Raw genomic sequence first — 21,052 nt, forward strand, 5'->3', positions numbered from 1 at the left:
GATAAATACTGAAAATTTCATTAAAATTGGTTAATTTCCTGATTTCTGGTGAATTTTTAAGTAAAGGCGTCAAAATTATACATTTTGAGCATCGGCATTCATTTTGCCTGTACCTAATGTATTAGTTGCTGTAATCTTACATGGAGAGTATTTGTTGCACTTATATGCCATTTTTGTATGACTTTTCTTTTTTTTTAAGAAAAGGGATTTTTGCTAAATGCTTAGGGTTATCTGATCTAATGATTATTGCTTACATCATGATTAATTTTCATTTAACACAAAATGACAATTCATTTTAAAAAATTTTCATAACCACCCAATACTAATGATTACTACAATACTATCTCATTGATTACTGTACACGCAATAACCCTTATCCCTGAGTGGCCTTTGGGCCTTGATAAGTGGTGAACCTCATGTAAAAAAAAAAAAAAAAAAAAAAAAAGCCTGAACTTTTAATTCTACACTGATAATTGGTTCCGGGACCAATAACACACAAGACTAAACTTTCAGATTTCTAATAAATTTTGAACAGTCATAATTTGGTGGGTAATTGAGCTACCAAAAATTTGGTATCAATGTTTTTGTTTTGCAATAATCTGTTGCCATTTAAAGCTTTTAGATATAAAAAATAAAATTTTGATTTGGGATACCGAATTAGATTTTTTCAATAGAGGAAAAGTCACCGCTTATCGAGACGTAAATGTTACTCGAGGATAAGGGTTAATGAATGGGGGATAGACAGTGAGACAACACGGTGATGATTGGTAAAGGTGGAACTTGGGTAGAGTTTGATTATTTAAGAGAAAGCTCAACAAGAATTTATTTACATTAGACTTAAAAACGACTATGTTATAGTCAGCTGGGAAGCAGCCCCACAGCATTTTGTTCCATAGACAATTCTAAGAAAGAAACTTTCCTCATGGAACTTTTGTTTAATTTTAGAAACCGAGTAAGGGAAATTGTTGACAGTTGTTATAACCGAGTACTTATTGCAAATGTTTAGCCGGGAAAGCACAGGTTGAAGCTCAGTCGAGCACTTACCAAGGAAATAATGATAGAGCAGAGATAGACTCACAATATCTCTTCAGTGAAAAAGAGGAAGTAGGAAGGCAAAAAAGTCCTTGCCCACTAAATTTTGAAGACATTTTTTTTGTTATTGATCAAAGCAGGAAAAGGTACTCTTAATAGCTCCTCCCCAGATGTGGCAACAGTACTCTGTCTCAGAATGTATTTGGTTCTCCAAGTAGAGTGGACACATGTAAAATTGCCATTTCAAACTTAATTGTGGCAGATTGATAAAGCTTCTTGTAAAGATGCAGGAGTGAATCTAACAAAAAATAAAATAATGCTTAAAAAAAAATTTAAAAAAATAAAATAAAATAAATAAGTAAATAAATAAAAATCGATTCACAGAAATCATTGGTTGAATGACTAATCCCCACCTTCACCAAATCCTTGGGAGAGTTAGTGTTTGGTAAGAGATAGGATGTAGAAATTACTAACACCTTAGAACTAGTATCTATACATGCAGAGAGAGAAAGAAAAGTGTTTTGGGGGGTTTTTTTTTGTGTGCTTTTTTTTTAAAGGTAGAAGAGGTGGGATTTTATTTACAGAAAACAATTGTGTCATGATGGAAGAAAAGAGAAAATTTAAATATCACTAAAAAAAACTATGAACAACAACAGGCGCGGCACAAAGAATTTGATGAATTAATGGGAAGATGAATCAACAGACATGTATTCCGTTATTGGAAAAAAAGTATGAAAAATATAATTATAAAAGGCGGATATAAATCCATTGCTTGTGAGCACATCAGTGACAACATATGTAAATTTATGCGCGCGCACACACACACACACACACACACACACACACACACACACACACACACACACTTCCCCAAAACCTCTGGCCTTGATGGAAGGGAGACTAAAACTTGTTGCTATGGTTTCAAATGATCTGAAATAACAGCAAAGGGAGACTTGATTCCAAATATTTCTCATACGTTTTGGAAATAGGGTACAATTATGAATATTTCCAGTATCAAATAATACTTATATACTATGAAATTTACTTTATGTATGAAAACGAAAGAAGGGAGATGTAACATAGGAGAAACAAGCCACGCATGCGTGGTCCCCCTCTGGTGATGCATGTGAGATGACGCCACAAAAAAAATAGTGAAAAAATGATGAATGTGAGAAGTGTGAAGGGTCAACATTGCCTTCACATTTTCGCCAAATTTCAGAGAAATGTAATGGATAGGGCAAAAATTATGGGATAAAAAGTGTCATTTTGTTGCAGTGAAAATGGACAAACGGTGCAGTTTCACGCCTTAAGACATGTATATTTGAATTCAATACTATGGAAAACCACTATCTACGAGGGGAATGCAATAAGTAATGCCCCTGACCCACTTCCAGTTGTCTGATCTAGCTGCAATTTTGCATGTGCAATGATTTATATCTCTACAGGTTATGTGGCAAATTACAGCTCTGAACTAATTGTGGTTTCTGTTTACAGGTGTTTGAACAGAGTCAGGTGTGAAATGGAGCCTGTTGAATGTCGAGCAGTGATCCAATTTTTGTATTTGAAAGGACGCACACCACAGGAGACTTTTGATGAAATGAAAGAAACTTATGGTGATAATGCCCGATTATATGACCTTGTAAAACGCTGGTATCGTGAATTCAAACATGGCCGGAAGTCTGTGGAAACAGCTCCTAGACCTGGTCCCCCCACCTTCTGCCATTGATGAGGCATCTGTCCGTCAAGTTGAGGCTGCCATTTTGGAAGATCGGAGCATTACTATTTGCCAAATAGCCCAAGATGTCAAGATTAGTACAGGGTCTGTGAAAACTATCATTCATGACCATTTGCATATGCATAAGGTGTCTGCCAGATGGATTCCCAGGTTGCTCACATCATTCCAGAAGCGACAACGTGTCGAGTGCTCGAGGATGAATTTGGAGATGTGCCAAAAAGATGAGTCAAAGTTTTTCAAAAGACTGATTACACAGGATGAAACCTGGGTCCATCACTATGATCCAGAGACCAAAGCCCAGTCAATGCAGTGGAAGCACTTGGACTCACCACCTCCAAAGAAGGCAAGGGTGCAGCCCTCCACTGGCTCTTTTCTTCACGCTCAGTCTTCTGGGTCCAAGACGGAGTAGTGATGACAGATTTTCTGGCAACGGGTACCACAATTACAGGAGCCTATTATGCTTCACTTCTGAGAAAATTAAGGGAAGCTATCAAAATCAAGAGGTGGGGCAAGATCAGCAAAGGTACTCTCCCCCTGCAGGATAACGCTCCGGTCCACAACTCGCATGTCGCCAGATCAGAAGCACAGGCGTGTGATTATGAAATCCTTCCCCATTCTCCCTACTCTCCTGACCTTGCACCCTCTGATTTTCACCTATTCCCAGCCATGAAGTTGTTTTTGAAAGGAAAGCGTTTCCTAGAATGATGCAGCCTTGAATATCTGAAGTCACGTCGTAGTTGGAGGACCAACCTGGGGTGTTCTACAACGATGGGAGAAATGCATAACTCTGGGTGGTTCCTATGTAGAGAAAGACTAATAACTGTGCCAAGTTTCGTTGCTCTACTGCTATGGGAAGTGGGTTAGGGGCATCACTTATTGCACACTCCTCGTAGACATACATATCAGGTTTTTGAGTAATATGAAAAAAGAGCTCCAAAAAGGCATTTTCTTTTAGCCCTTAAAGTCCCAGAGGGATGCGAACTAGAATTTTGCCAGGGACACCCATACTGAATTTATATTAAGAAAAATGCCCTCCACATTTCAGTCAAGTTTCAGGAAAATCTAATGGATGGATCAACACTATAGGGCGTTGCCCTATAGTGTTGATCCATCCATTACACGCCGAATCCCAGTGTAAATGGATAACGGTGCAGTTTCAGGCCTTAACACATGCATATTTGAGTTGACCACCATGAAAAACCACTATATAGTCAGACATAAGTTTTTGTTGAGAAATATTAAAAAAGAGCCACCTATACTGGATTTATATTAAGAACAATGGGCTCCACATTTTGGCCAAGTTTTAGAAAAATCTAATCGATGAATCAAAAGTTATGGGGCAAAGCATGTCATTTTTTGGCCATTTTTGACCTCTTTTGAGCCCCTGGGGACGCAACAGAAATTTCCACAAAAAAATGTTTTTTACTGTGCACATTTAATGAAATACAATTTGTAGCAACATTTCAGTAAAAACTAATGGACGGTTATCTGGCAATCATTCGGATGCACGGACGCCACTGAAAATATAGGTCCCTCTTCGATAAATCGAGGGACCAATATTTGGAATCAAGTCTCCCCCCTTTGTTGTTATTTCAGATCATTTGAAACCATAGCAAATTTTACATCCTCCTCCAAGACTAGAGGTTTTGGGGAAATATCAGATATTTTGTAATTCATATGCAAAACTAGAAAAACAAATGACCATGATTAAAATATTTTATGGCTGTAAAAAAGTTCCAAAAAGTAGGCTTTGGATGATGGATGATGACCTTAAGTGCAAATATCAAATAGCCCACTGCACAATTCAGGTCATTAGCTTTCCAACAAGCCTTCGTGTATTTATGTATATACATCTGTATACTCATAGCCAAATTGAATATTGAAATGCTCATATGTTTGGTTCTATAGGATTAAACTACATGAAAATTTACAGGCTTTTTGAAGATTATAGTACTATTCTATGGTTATAATTTTATGACAATTGGTAAAGAACCTATATTTTCCAACCAATAAAATATGCCCAAATTTACCTACATTTGTGTATATATATAGGCAGCTTCAGTTTTCTCGTCTATGGCCTTGCCAGGCCACTAATATATAATATATAAAGATAAAATAAATTTTTGGATTTTACCGTCATTGGATACTTTACCTTTCACGTGAAATCACCTTTTCCTTCACCCTATTCCCTATGCTTCATGTTTTGTTATCAAGTAAGATCTTTGACTTACTTGCAGTTTCAAATACTTTTGCATGCAAAATCCAATCCCACATTTTGCTAATTCCTACCCTCTGATGAGAAGGAAAGTATTTCTTCAAAACTCCGCAGATTAAGGACTATCCACTTATTTAGTGTTTCCTTTTCAAAGTGTTTTTTAACATGTTTTATCAACTATTTGCTTATATATATATATGTATGTATATATATATATTTATATATAAAATGGCAGTAAGCATCACTTGTAGAACACAGCTCAGATATTTAAAAAAGTTGAATGGTTTCAACCGAGTTTACTGGTTGTGACCAACTACATTAGCATGCTCTCTCCTTATATGACAACCATGTTGATACACCAATTCTCATTAGATCAAAGTTAAGCAACGTTGAGCCTATTCAGTACCAGAATTGTGACTATCTGGGAAATAAGGTGCTGTATGTAGGAGGACGTTGACACCTTCCTGCAAGAATGGTAAAAACAATGTCATCTCCCTTAATCAGTATATACATGCACTGGGAACCACTTGTGAATTTGATATACCTAGACACTTCCTCTGAGGGAAGCCAATTTAATCCACCTGTGATGAATGCTGCTGGATACATTTTCAGGTGGTTATTTTGACAAGAGAAAGGCAATTTATAAATTCTAATAGTAAAATAATCTAAGTGTCAATGTAAATCTTGCAGTTATTTTTTAATTACTCCATGGAGAAATCATAGCAAGACCTACAAATCTCTTATATAAAAGTCACTAAGCAAGCGAGTTCTTCATAGGTCCCAAAATGACCGAGTTTATCTTTTGCAAATTTCACACAAAGCTAATTTATGTCTGCCAGTGTTTGTACAGAAATTCGTCTAAGTATCAAAAATCCAATCGTAAAAATTTTTTCTTATAGATAAAAAGAATTTTTATAGGGCAATATTTTACGTTACACTAGCCAAGGGAGATAAAAAAAATCTCAGCAAATCATTTAGTCTTAAAAAAGAAAATTATTGCTATCTGGATATATAGCTCAGTGGTAGAGTATTTGACTGCAGATCGAATGATCCCCTGTTCAAGCCCGAGCGTACCTCAACATTTTATTTTAATTTTTTCTCATTATGGAGTTCAATTTACGATAAAAGAGGTACAATTTAAAACCGCCGCAAATAATTTCTTCATTTGCATATTTTAAAACTAAATATTAATCGGAAGTGATTTCATCAGGGCGTTCATATTCTCAAGCCCAAATATTAGCTGACATGATATTGTAAAACACACAGAATTTGATGAATGACATTCTCATTTTTTTTTGCGAATTAGTCTACTGGGCAAAATTCACTTTGTAATATATAATACTCAGAGATTTGTTTCTATAATACATATGCAATCCATATAAATTAAAATATGTTTAAGCATATTGTATGACTGGGCAACATTGGGTGTCCAGCTAATCTCTAATATAAGTGTTGAAGCAATTTCAAAAGCCATAGATATAAAAAAGTGGCTGTACAGAATTCCCCGATATTTAAAAAAAAAAATCTGTATGTACCTGTGACGGAAAGAAAATATACTCTAACAGTTACATAAATTGATCAAGTAGCTTTATTTGTAAATAAATCAAATTTTATTGCTAACTTTACAAGAGACGATCTCGCAATGCTATCTTGAAAACAGACTGAAAAAAATAACTCCAAATAATTCAAACTTCTGAAATTTTAAAACACCATTCTTAACATGGAGAGGAGGGAGGCATTGGAAACTGAAATTCACTTAAAAATGGTTGTCTTTATGTATAAAAAAAAAAAAAAAAAAAAAAAAAAAGTAACTACTTGACCAAGTTACATGATTTTCAGTGTACAATATTTATTTTCCATCATGGGTACATACATATATATTTTTATTTTTAATATAGGAGGAATTCTGGACAAGCCCCGATATAATAGCTATTATTTTACTTGCAACCCTAAGGGAGGTAATTCAATAAATGAATGCTAGTATTGATCAGCTGATTGAAGTATTATTTTTAAACAAGACAACTGCATTTTTCAAAGTGACATTGAGTATAGAAGTTCTAAGTTGAGAAGCAAAAAAAAAAAAAAGTATACCACCATTTCCGATGTAAGGCAATAGCTATTTCATATCGATATAATAAAAGTGAATGTATGCGTGTCTGACTTGCTTCAATAATCATGCATGCAAATTTTTGTGAGCAATGTAGATAAATCTCAATATTTGACAAAGGATTTCTTTCACTTAATATACATACAAAAAAAATCACATTATTATTAAAACAGAATAAAGAGCAAATTTTGTCTGCTTTTTCTTATTGATTTGTTCTGTTTCAATGATTTCAAGTAGTAAATAGAAATTCAGAAGCTAGTTAAGTGACTTTTCTTCCTATTTGGGTTTGATAAAAGCAAACAAAAAGAGTTTAATGCAATTTATGTAAATTTTCAAAATTAAAATGTTTTTATTGACAATGAACTTATCAATGAAAAACAGTTTCAATATAATGAAGAGTGCTTTTACATAAAAAGGAGTGAAAATAAATGCAGAAAAATAAGTGTTACCAAAGGCAATCGAAGTTACTAGAGTTCGAATAAAAAATAAAGTGGCTTAGTCAAACCTTGATAATCACTCAAAAATCGAAAGTTAAAAACACTGATGGAAGCACATCTAATAATGTCATTCATCATGTGAAAATGGAAGGTTCTACTAGTATTTTGTTTAATTTTTTAACAATTATTGAGGCTTGACTTATGGCTCGAATCTGACCATTTTGTTTTTCATTCTAACAGGCTTTACAGTACCTTCATTTTTAAGTAAAAAAATAAGCACCAAGTTAAAACAAAAATACTTATCCAGGTAGGTAGAAGAGTAACTCAGGTTGTCTTTTATGACATTTGTCATTTTTTTTTTTATTGGTTTTTCTGGAGGGGAGGGGGGAGAAAAATCACCAAAAAGTGTTGTTTTTATTTTATTTTTGAGTCGACTAAACTTTTCCAATTAATCTTACCCTAAAATCAAAATTTTAATAAAGCACAAAAAAAAGCAAAACGTGCTGACCTCAACATGATTGTCATTAATATTAAGTTGCTCTAATCTAATATATAAAAGTCTGCCTGTCTATCCGTCTCCATATTTACAAACTATCTCTTCTGAAACTAAAAGTCAGAGCGGTTCTAGGGGCCTCAAATGATTGGATATTTTATGGACCATTCTTTTATGGAATTATATTTTATGGACCATTCTTTTATGGAAAAGAAGTTAAAATAGTTTTCAAGGAGTCAAAAATGAGTAAAAATTGAAAAATCGTTATACATTTTATACATTCATCTTTATTTTTAATCAGTTCATATGTGTGTCACCTTGATAGTGGTAACGTCACCAGCTTTGATACAGTTTTGCTTTCTGCTTTTGATTCTGGCTGATGGCACCCAAATACTTTCTTTTTTTTTTTGTCAGTTTTAAAATCATGACTATAATATATACGAAATTTGGACAAATTAAAACATATTTAAGCGTATTTTAGGACCGGGCAAAGCCAAGTGCCCCCACTAGTTAGGATATAATCGATTCTGCAGAAATTTGGTGAGAACATGTGTGAGGGGATAGGATGCAAACAGTAGATTAAAGTAATTAGAGAATGTCTATAATTGTTAGAATTTTAATTAGAAATGCCATCAGATTGTCATCTATAACCATAAAATGATCCTGTTACGAAAGAGATTGAGACATATGTCTGCCAACAGAAATATTCACATTTCCCTAAATCAAATTAGGATTTTTAAAAATAAAAATTTGATCTAAATAACTTCATAAAGATATCTCACTTATAAGAATGTCTACAACATTAACCTCAGATTATAATTTTTTTTTACCTTGACTATTGATTTATTGATGTAAAATACAAAAAAATATATATAAAATAACACCAGCAGGACCTACATCAATCTCTATAATTTACTGTGATATTTCTTTTTAAATAATGTTTTAAGAAAAAAAATTACTTCCTTAAAAATAACTCAGCTAAAAAAAAACTCACTAAAATGTCACTTTTTTTTAAATATATTTATTTAAAAAAGTGTCACCATTTTAGTTAATAGGATGACATGACAATTAGTTTTGGAACAATTTATTTTAAGCCAAAATTTTTTTACCTTGGTAACCTCAAATTATACGCCATCTTTACTAATCAGACAATGTTTCTTTTTTAATGTGTATATGAACATAAAATGCTCTTGTATATTATGATAAAACTGGTAAAATAAAATTAAAAAAAAAAAAAAGGTTAAATTACAAGAGATTAGTAAAGAATATATATAAGGCAAAAATATAATGTATGATTGGATTTTTTTTTCAAGTAAAACAAAAAATGAACCAATTTGTTGAAATTTTAGTGGGATTAAAAGTCATTTGTTTAAAAAGGAATTTGTAAAAGTTTTTTATTTAAACTTGAACAAACAAAATACAATTTTTACAAAGAAATTCATTAAAATTGGGGAAGATAAGCTAAATTAGACGATGTTTGCCATGCAATAACTTCGGACTTTATTTTTGTAAATTCTCAGTTATTTTTGCTTTTCGGAGGAACATTAAAAACTTATTATAGATTAACACCCTCCACTAAATCTCCATCTATTTTTTGTAAGGCAACAAGAAAAAAAAAAAATAATTTAGAGTAGATTCAGTTTTACATATAAATTTAATAAAATTATTCCATTTCTAAGCTGTTAATCAAATATTTGAATTTTTTTCTTCCGTTTTTAAAAGGCGATTACATGTGGTTTTACAGCCTTGCCAGTCAGATTTAGGGTTAATGGTAAAAAATTTGGTTAACCGACATGAAAAGCTAGAATGCTCTGAAAATAAATCATTTTATATTGAATTTGTATACAAAACTGATCCACTATTCTAAAGTTTAAAATAAATTTTTTCAAGGTGTTCATTAGATATTACAATCTTAAAAATATAATTTATATTGAGTAGATGATACTAAGCAAAAATTGAACTTTTTTTTTTTACCAAAGTAAAATCATTTGTTTTATGGCATATACACCCTTTTCAGATCATTTTAATCCGAGTATTTATAATTCAAATTTTTAATATTTTAAAATCTTATTTGCTTTAAACTATTCATGATGTAAATGTATAGCACTGATTATCTGACATATGTTCTATTTCAATGAGAGATAAGTCAGATAGGTAATACCAGTTCCAACTAAAAAAATCCAAATTAAAACAAAAACAGTGCTCATGTGAGGGGAAGGAAACAGGAAGTCATTCTTTGATGAAATAAAAGTCAGCAAACTCTACATCAGTCATGAATCATTATGAGTTTTAACTTCTACAACATAATTAGCATTTTCAGTTTTCAGAGAGAAATAAACAATTTTGACAACCTTAGCGTCATCATTTAAATATTGTCTGCATCAGAGTTCTCATCTAATTCTATTGTTTTACACTTCTTGTACACAAATTATCCTTTTAACCTATCAGTAATTCCACTGCATCTCTTGTGTACCCAATGCTTACAAGTACTACAAAAGATACAATTGTACCTAATTCCCTTTCCACAAAATGAGCACGGGAATTATCCTCTGTTGGGAGAATTTTCAAACATTACAACCACTGATCATCACTTATGTCTTGGTAACATTCATTCTCAGACCTTTACTTCTAAAGAATTCTTCTAGGTCTTTAACTTAACAAGTAGAGATTCCCTTGTTTAACAAGCAATTATTAAATCATCAGCATCTCTTCCGGACAATGTATACAAAACTTTCTGAACAATATTTTTAGGACACAAACGAAAAGTAACGAACTCAGTACAAAATGTTGATGTTCTCATATCTTAACATTAAAGCTGTCACCAAATATGCTGCGAATTTGAATACAACTGAACATTTCTGAACATTGCTCGAATGACCTTCACTAACTACCCATTTGACTAATTTATGTAAAGCCTACTAGGCAATCTCTTTCGGAAATGTCAAAAGCTTTTTCTAAATTCACAAAAGCAAAATATATATATATATATATATATTTTTTTTTTTTTTTACATTTTCACCTCAAACAAGGCACAGTGCCACTTTTATGTAGGGGCTACTATAAGGGACATAAATGTATAAGTTGAGCAGCAAGATGTCTGTTCACATTACACTTGAACTTCTGCATGTCAGTACAGTTGGGAAAGCAGAAACCCGGAAGGGGATTCCAAAGTCTAGCAGTTCTGAAGAAGAAACTATTACAGTAGAAGGCTTTCTTACATCTAGGGATCTCTGTGTAGGGGTGGGACTTTGCTGCTTGTTGGGTTTGACAGAAGTATTTATGTCAAGGAGGTACAAGTGCTTGTAGTTCGGAGTATCCACCATTAAAATACTTATAAAACAGGCAGAGGGATACAACATTTTGTTGGTGATACAGAGGTTGAAGCCTAGATGACAGTTCAGGACCTATCAGCTTGACGATTCTCTTTTGAACTCTGTCCAGGAGTGAGACCAGTAGCAGATGCACCAGCCCAAATGCATGGTGAATGATGGTCTTATAGAGGTACAAGATAATTTCAGACGTAAGTAGCTTTCTAGCATAGTAGAGAGAGCCCACCTTCTTTGCAGCAGTCTTGGAAATGCTCTTGATGTATTTGCTCCAATTCCTGTTCCCTGTGAACGTTAAGCTGACGAGTTTGAAAGAAGTATAGCTATTGGTGGTTGAGAAGATTTCTTGTAATTATTGAAGGAAATAAGCTTAGACTTGGCAGTATTGAATGTGATCATCCATTTTTATCCCAATTCCACTACAGATTGGAGGTCTTCCTCTAGTGTTCCTGCCATTGCCTTATATAGGTGTTCATTTGTTTTTCCCTCATACCTATTATAGAGCATGGTGTCATCAGCAAATATACCCATCTCAGAGACAATTTTATCAGAGAGGTCATTTAGGAATATTAGGAATAATAAAAGTCCACCCGTATTTATATCATATTGTTTAGATGTACAAACGTCAAAGACAAACTGGATCTTCTCTTATTTAAGAAGGATTTCATTACGTTAAGTATTTTCCAGTGATACCGTATGATCTGATTTTTCTAAGGCCATCATGCCATACCCTGTCCAAAGGTTTAGATATATCTAGGACTACTGCCCTACCCTACCCTGTTTTGTCCAGGGTAGGGTAAATTACAGTTAGGATACCTGCTGTAGAACGGGCTTGCCTAAATCTACATTGTTGGTCAGTCAGAAGTTTAGCAACTGTAAGGTGATGGACTAGAGCTTGATTAATTATGGACTCAAATATTTTGGCGAAAAGAGAGAGTTATAGTTATTCCAAGACGATCAGTTGTTCCTATTTACTTACTTCCCCACGAGGGCAGAGTGAGACACAAGGTCGGTTTTTAATGTGGGGAAAATCCAGCTCCCTAAAAGAGGCACTCTGGATACAAACAAAAATTAAAATTGTCCCAGTCATGAAGGAGTTCTCCTCTACTGACCGAGTTAAAAAAAAAAAAGGTGAAGTGTAGCATCAGAACAGATACTACACTGTGATCTTGGCCTGAACTTGTCTTGCAACAATATTAAAGGCTGCAGATAAAGCAAGAGATACTTCTCTTGTATTTGTTTCAAGATAAAAAAAAAAAATGAATTTTATCTATGCATTTCTGACTATTTCAGAACACGATTCTACCGAGACCGCCGAGATACGCTTTTGTAATTATCTTTATCAAGTGCTTCCCTTTACCCTTGCAGCAATTCACAATTGTACTAAGTTCTCAATCTTTTATGTAATTTGTCAATGCTTTTAATATTTTTGCAAGACAAGTTCGGACCAAGATCGCAGTGTAGTATTTGTCCTGATGCTACACTTCACCCTTTTTTGAAGTAGAAGAGAAATCCTTCATGATTGAGACAATTTTAATTCCAGAGTGCCTCTTTTTGGGGAGCTGGATTTTCCCCACATTAAAAACCGACATTGTGTCTAACTCTGCCCTCGTGGTGAGGCAAGTAAATAGGAACAACTGATGGTCTTGCAATATTACTCTTAACCACACTCACAGCATCCCATACAATTCTGTTTCTACCAATTCTTATAGTTGGACCGTTTCTGCAAATTCTAGTTGTTGACTGTAATCCAATTTTTGTTGAGTTCATTTTTGCACGGAGGTAGGGGAAGTGCAACTTAATACAGTAGTTGAGCTGACATTCCCAACAGGTTACTCATCTGATACTGGCCAGGCAGAACGTCACTTAACTTTGGTGAAATAACGAAAACCGTTGTGTCCACATAAAACGAAATTGTTAAGCACCTCCACCCTCAAAAGAAAAGCTAAATAATTAAAATTATTTTTATTCATAATCTGATTATTTAGAGAAAGAAACAGAGGAGGAGGCAGTCGTACTCGTACACAACAGACCTTTGTTTATTTTAAAAGGCGTCGCCCGGGAGTTTTTATTTTATGTTTTGCCCAACGTCACCAGCACTCCAACCCGTCGTTTTTCATAATTTCTTGTAAGATAACATTTTTGAAAATGAAAGAAAATGTTATTTAAAAGAAATCGGATTTGCAAAAAAAAAAAAAAAAAAAAAAAAAAAAAAAATGACGTTAAATCGTAGTTTCGATTTTTATTTTAATAAATTATTTTTTTTAAATAAAATTGTGTAAACAAAAAAAATAAATAAATAACAGCGAATCCGCCCCCCCCCCAAGAATTTTAACCGATATTCTGCAGTTGGTATATTTTACGACCTAACCCGGCGTAGTAAACATCCCCAACCTCTCCAAGTTAAGAACGGCTTTCGGAATAAACACCATAACCTCGAAAACTATACTACATATTAAAACATACTATAAAAATTCGCGGGTGATTCTCGTTCAGGTCCGTCAAAAAACTTTTACAAGAATTGTAACTAAAATAAAGAAAATGCATTCTGGTAGATTTAATTTCATTTTTTCTAATAGAACTTAAATTAGTTTTCATTTTATGCTCTTACATTTAAAAAAAAAATATTTCAATAAGATGTCGACTGTAAATAAAAAAAAAATTTAATGTACAAGTTATGTAATAGAAAATAAAAAAACACTTGCCCACGTGAATCTTTCATTTCATTCAAGAGATCCATCCAATCTCCCACCCACATTTGTTGACTCATAACACGCCACACGACGGTAATAAAAATCCGATTCAACGTCCTAAGTCACGAGGGTGTAACAGAAATAATAAAATATCATTCGGTCACGCATGAATCTTTTTTTTTTATGTTTCTTTTTTATGTTTTTTTTTTTTGCACTAGTAGTAAACGTTACGTAGGTTACACATGATTAAAGGAAATTATTCAATCTTAAATCACAATTGAAATAAAAAGAATTCGTTGTTGCATAAGCTTTAAAGAAAATCTAATTTAAAAGGTTTTTAAAGGGAGAAATTAAAGAAAAATAAAAAGGGGTGATGGTAAAAATGAAATGGTTTTCCCTCCCACACATTTTCAGGTTTTCGGTTATTACCTGGGACAAGTTGGATTTAAATATTTATTTTCACGAATGAAAAGTAATAATTATATATGTATAGATAGATAGAATCCAAATCAACAGAGATTATCAATGAAAAATCAATAATCAAGAGTAGATTAATTGTATGCAGCAGGTGTTTGATGAAAATAACTGTTTGAATATATAAAAAATAAATGTTTTTTTTTTGTTGTTTTTTCAATAAACGATCAACATTAATACAATTGTTTGACATTTTCGAGTGTGCGTGCGTTTCTCGCATTCATTTTTCATGAAAGAAAAAATGTAACAGCGTAAATACAGCGAATTTTTTAAAAATATCTTATTAAATTAGTTAAGGAAGTAATTAAATCCACCAACATGCCTTCGTAAAAATGCCATCAATTATAATCTTTTAATAGTTGAGAAAGAAAAAAAAAAACCGCGACGCTTTTTTTTTTTTTTTTTTTTTTTTTTTGAAAACAACTGTCAGCTGTCGAATTGAAAATCATTTAAAGTTTAAAAAATTCCTCATTTGAGTTTTTTTAAACCATTTACATCCTACCATTTTGGAAGGAAAAAAAGTTTCATAATTTGAGGTACTTATGCAGAATTATGCTAATTTTTAGATAGGATTTCCAAGTTAAATTCAAGATTTAACGTGTCTTACAATGTTTATTAAACTGTTAGGTGAAAGTACAGAATGGTTTTAAATAAAGGCCCCCTCTTTCTAATGTTAAGAATGGGTTTTTGTTATTTCAGTAATGTCCGTATTCTGTATAAGTATCCAATTTTTATTAAATAATTTAATATCAAACCATACCGTAATAATTAAATATAACTTAAATTCTAAAAAATTTTACCTAATCGTTTAAAAACAAAGTCCTGAAAAAAAAAATGGAATTAAAAGACTCCAAGGTAACGCCGGATGTATACAGCAGCAGCACTATCTAATAATCAATTTCCAGTAGTAAGCCCATTCCTTAAAAACACGTTCGAGCCGAAAGTAGATAATTAAAGCTAACTATAACTTAATTCTATACTAACTAGAAATACTATTTCGTTTGTTCTGTACTATTGAAATAAGAAAATCTGCGACTTCACACGGAATGGTAAAGGAATACACAATGAGCAAGGCCACCTTAAATGCGTGTCAGCAAGCACCGCTAACTTCGAGCAGGTAGATTGTAATGTATCATCACGTGTTTTTACACGACACTGAAAAATGAATTGTTCTAATATTTAAGTTTAAGGAAAAATGATTATACAAATTATTTAGTGAGACGGACTACTACTCATCATTTTTATATTCACATTTCGGCCGTTGTAATCTCCGACCTTGTATGGTAAAAGTGCAGAATGGTTAACATTAGATAAACCATTAAAATAATTGACACTGGCGTATCCCAAACAAAACTAAATCATCAATCGACCTGTGTACTTTCTAAAATGCTGAAACTTGATATTTTTCATTTTTTTTTATATAAAAATTTATATAAATATAACTACTTTTTTTATTAAAAATATTAGAAAGTAAGGAAATATATTTTGCCGACGTTTCGATGATTATTTTCGAGATTCTTCATCAGGTGTTTTGATCAACCCTCGGTATATTTTCTAGGTGAGTGGGAAATAGGTTTAATTTGAAAACGTAGCTCTGTCCTACGTTAAGAGTACGCGGTAATTTACAAATATGCGGTCGCTAATTATTTACAGACATCAAATTGGATCGCGTGTACCAATCAATTAATTTAAAGCTTTTTTTTTTTTTTTTTTTTTTGTAAAACGTAGAGTTTAAAAGAAACTGGGGAAGTAATGTCAAACCCCATTTCACTGTAAATAAAAGACCATACATTAAAAGACGCTCTTTTACAATTTATCATTGTGGTGAGGGAGAACTTTTAAGACATTCGTTCATTTTTAATCAAATTTAGGACGCTCAAATCTACGATACTTTATTAAAACAAAAGCTCTGAGACGAATTTTTTACTGTAACAAAGTTGATAATACAAAATGTAGTCTTTACACGACTATTAAGAGAATCGTTTTTGTTTTCATATAATTTACGACGCTAAAAACCAACGATATCTTCATTAGATGAAAACATTTAAAAAAAAAAAAAAGAAGGGTACTCATGATCCGTGCTGAAATAACATTTAAAAAGCCATTCTTAACATGGGGAGGGGAGGGTGTTTTGTACCTATTCTCTACTTTAACCTTACAATTGAATAAAAAAAATTTTTTTAAATTAAACGTGCAAATACGATTTAATGGATCAGTCACTCTCTGCACCTAAAAAAGAAACTGCGGCAACTTTTTTCCTACATTTTACGACTACTTTTTTTTTAATTAAAAAGTAAATTGTGGTAAGGTTTTTTGGTCGATAGGGACTGCCAAAAGTCACCACAGAATTACCCCCCCCATACGTAAAACTGTAACTTTATTATAAATTATCAATATAACCTTTGTACCATTTAAAACTAGTAATTTTAACAATTTTTTTTCATCGTACGAAAATAATGAAATTGCAAGACGAAAATCGTGTTTACATAATTGACGCTTTAAAATAACGTTCCCATAGTAAGCATTTCGAACGTGAAAACATACCCGTGTTTAATAAATCTAGCAAAATTTGAACTTTAAAATGGTACTGCTACAGAATTTGAACAGAACCGTTTTTTGGGGGAGGAGGCTGTATTATTTTAACCTTAAATAGATTCTGGAGGGGGGGGGAATAAAAATTGTCTCAGTTTGGAAAGATTTCTCCTTCAGTATCTGTGGCAGAGGATGGAAAAGATGAAGAAGTGTCCAAAATGGCATTTTAGGATGCTATTTCATGGAATGGCAGGAGTTTTTAATTACATTTTTTTTGTTGTTTTGTTTAATAGGATTTTGAAAGTTAAATTCAATTATTAAAATATCGTTTGGTTAATAAATTAAACCGAATTGTTATAAAATTAATTCTGTTAAGATAATTAGTTCTGATTGTGTAGTGAAGCCTGAAGCCAACAAACGAAAAGAAAAAGGGTGAAAAAGTTCAAATATAAAAAAATAAATGTTACCATAGCCAACAAAAATTACGGTACTCATGCAGAGAGTGATCGGTGTTGAAATAACGTTATTATTTAAAAAGCCATTCTTAACATGGGGAGGGTGTTTTGTACCTATTCTTAAAATTGAATAATAATAATAATAATAATAATAATAATAATAATAATAATAATAATTAAAAAATCATAAAACTTTAATTAAACGTGGAAATACGATTTAATAAAATAGCGCGGATCACTCTCTGCATTAGCACCAAAATTACTTTTCTACCAACCTGACTCAGTTTTTGTTTTTAAGTAGTTTTATTTCATCGCAAATATTCGTTTTTTACAGGTTGTTAGCCAACAAGATAGCGACCGGCTAATTAGTTATATGAAAATTTGCTAAGAATGTAAGGTACTTCTGCAGTATACAGACCGTACTATTTTCTAGATAGGGTTTTCAAAATTCGGGTTTGTATTACTGTACACATAGATTCGAAAAAAAATTGTCAAAAAACAAATATGTAACAAATAAATGTTATCAAAGGCAAGATAAGTTACTTTTCTACCAAACTGGATATATTTTTCGTGTTTTTATTCAATGTAACATGTTTATTCAACTCGAAAACCATACAGTGTTTACCGATGTATTGGAAAATTCAAGATGTCGTCTGACTCCCTCTTTAACACGGTAAGTTTGGGAAAAGGTGTTATAAATAAATAACTGGATAAAATACTGTTAAAAAATCGCTCAATATATGTTACCGTGACATAGCTTGACATATATTCGGCGGGTTTTTAATAGTATTTTTTCTAGTTTTTTATTTATAACATCTTTTCCCAAACTTACCGTGTTAAAGAGGGAGTGAGGCGCCATCTTGAATTTTCCAATACATCGGTAAAACACTATGTTTTTCGAGCTGAATAAACATGTTACATTGAATAAAAACACGAAAAATATATCCAGTTGCGTAGAAAGGTAACTTATCTTGCCTTTGATAACATTTATTTGTTATATATTTGTTTTTTGACAACTTTTTCGAATCTGTACAGTAATACAAACCCAAAACTCTATATTTACGGTATCATTTTATTCTTAAATTGTTAGGTAAAAAGTACAAAACTTTTAAGAAAGCCTCCCGTCACATGTTAAGAATGTCTTTTTTTAGTAGTATAATAAATGTTTAAGTCACGTAAAAGTGAGAACAGTAGGCACCGCCAAAAATGGCCGAAAAATCAAGTTGTTGTTGTTTTTTAAAACTAAATTACATTTATTACAATCCATTATTTCTGAGTAACTTTTTTTTTCCAGAAAGATAAAACCCTGAATTTTATCATATAGAAAACAGAATAATGTAAAACTTTTTCTACTATTTTTAATTCAATTTTAAATGTTAAATTTTCCCAAAAAGTTAACAATTGATATTTTTTGTCTTGCACAAATAACGTAATTAAATATTTAAAAAAAAGGGTTTTTGAAATAATTTATTTATTCATTTATTGTCTAACTAAGATTTAGGATGATTTTCTAAGAGAATATGCAAAAATATTATAATATAAGTACCTGAATTTCAAATAATTCCACTTATTCATATAGGTAACCAGACATTTCGCGTCGCCGTAGAGTTCAGATCGACTCTGTTTACGTTTTCTTTTGATTGAGACGAAAACTATGGAAGACCAAACAGGCCAAAAAAACTTATTTTTCAGTGACGAAAATTTCAATGTATTATTAAGCTGAGGCTGGCCAGTACCAGATGGGTGACCATTTGTATGAGTTTGGTTTTTAATGTGTATGTGTGTGGGGGCCAGGCTCCCCAAAATGGGGGGAAGGGGCAATTTAAAGCAGAATAAAAAAAATTTATTTCAGCGCGTTTGGTCCACCGTAGTCGAAAGGCGGCAAACGTTTTCAAACGAGATCGAAAAAAATGATGCTATTTTTAACACAAAGGGCACAATATTTATCGAATTTTTTTTTTTTGTATCGATTATTCAAAGCATGCTCTGTTTAATAATGGTCATGCATTATTCGGCTCGCTAAAAAAAAATTGTTAATTTATTTATCAAAAATTTTAAAATGGCTTTTTTCGTATAAATATAAAAAAAATTTTTTTTTTGTTTTGCTTAACTTAAATTAATTATTTTACTTAACATATTCACCGAATTTCACACTTCAAAACTCAAAAGCGGGATAATTAAACACAATCGAAGTTCTGATATTCAGACGTCAAAATAAGGTATGCAAACAATGTTTTTTTGTTTGTTTTTTTTTAATCTATAATTCTGTCCCTTACAACAACACAATATGTTTTGTTCAGTTTCAGATGATTATTTTAAGCATATTTGTTCCCACTTCAAAACAAGGGGGGGTTTGTAAGCAAAAATATATATATATATAAATATCGTGTATGAAAAATAAGTACACTGTTATAAAGTTCATTCTTCTCCTAATAATCGCTGAAAATTTCGTATTGATCGGATAATTACCTGATTTTTGGTAGATTTTTAAAAAGACGGTCCGTCAAAAAGTACTGACCTGCCCCCCCCCCCAGTTTTGGCGGTGCCTAGAGAACAGTGTTTTTAGAACACACATTTAGAAATGGTCACAATTTTATCAATATATATATATATATATGAGAGAGAGAGAGAGAGAGAGAGAGAGATTGTTTTTCAAAAATTGTAGGTCAATTTTTTAAAATATCAGATTCTAATTCTTTGTGTTGACGTCGAAAAAATGTTAAAATATAACGACAGTATAAAGTTTAATAATTAGACTTTTTTTTTTTTTTTTTTTAATAAAAGAGATATTTTTCCAAGTTGTAGTTTTAGTAGTTTGAACGATTCCGTATGTTATGAGTCAAAAAGTAGCCGAAGTAATGTCATTCCAAGCGTGTTAAGGAAAACAGATAGTAAAAATAATGAGTTGACAAAGTGACATCTGTCGTTCTAATTCAAACCGGGATAAATTAAAACATATAAAAATAAATAATAATAAATTGACAAGCAAAACACTTACCGAAAAAAAAGTATACAAGTACAAGAAACTACTCAAGTGATATTATTGATATCCACAACCGGAAGTGGAGTTAAACCGGAAGTTACACGCCACAAAAAAAAAGTAACTTCCGCCAAAAACCATTTTCAACATTTTTTTTTTTTTAAACTTATCGAGTATTTGATTCTTCTAGTACGACAAGGGTGCGTTAGAAAATTTATAATTTCTTACAATTTTGGAGCAGAAATGAAAAATAATACTTGGTAAATATCCAGATACGCTACGACAGAACACTGACCACTCTAATTTGTTTTTTTATAGGTAATTGAGGTCGCTGACAACGAATCTGATAGTCAAACTTGGGGCAAATTTACCGTTTGCATGGTATTAACCCCTGAACCCATGAAGTACTTTCCACCATTTTGCAGCTTCCGTTTGCGCGTGCGCGCTGTAGCATAAACGACGGCTTCAACAAACAAACTGCCTTCTCACTTAAATTTAGGCACCGCCAAAACTGGGGGGGCAGGTCAGTACTTTTTGACGGACCGTCTTTTTAAAAATCTACCAAAAATCAGG

The 21,052-nt window shown here is 32.3% G+C and overlaps 1 protein-coding gene across 2 annotated transcripts in view; it reads right to left on the reverse strand.

The window, feature by feature from the left end:
• The window catches only part of LOC145242484 (synaptobrevin homolog YKT6-like), an 83,335-nt gene extending 62,701 nt beyond the window's left edge, over window positions 1-20,634 (reverse strand). Inside the window, exon 1 of one of the 2 annotated variants that reach the window (XM_080105540.1) lies at window positions 20,498-20,634. The gene's annotated coding sequence lies outside the window, so the exon portion shown is untranslated. Of the gene's footprint in view, window positions 1-14,050; window positions 14,201-20,497 lie in introns of those variants that run through there. The other variant, XM_080105541.1, reaches the window with a different exon arrangement.
• Between the last annotated feature and the right edge of the window lie 418 nt (window positions 20,635-21,052).

Source organism: Euprymna scolopes, chromosome 21, assembly GCF_053919585.1.
Source record: "Euprymna scolopes isolate OS-2025 chromosome 21, ASM5391958v1, whole genome shotgun sequence".
Lineage (NCBI taxonomy): Eukaryota > Metazoa > Mollusca > Cephalopoda > Sepiida > Sepiolidae > Euprymna > Euprymna scolopes.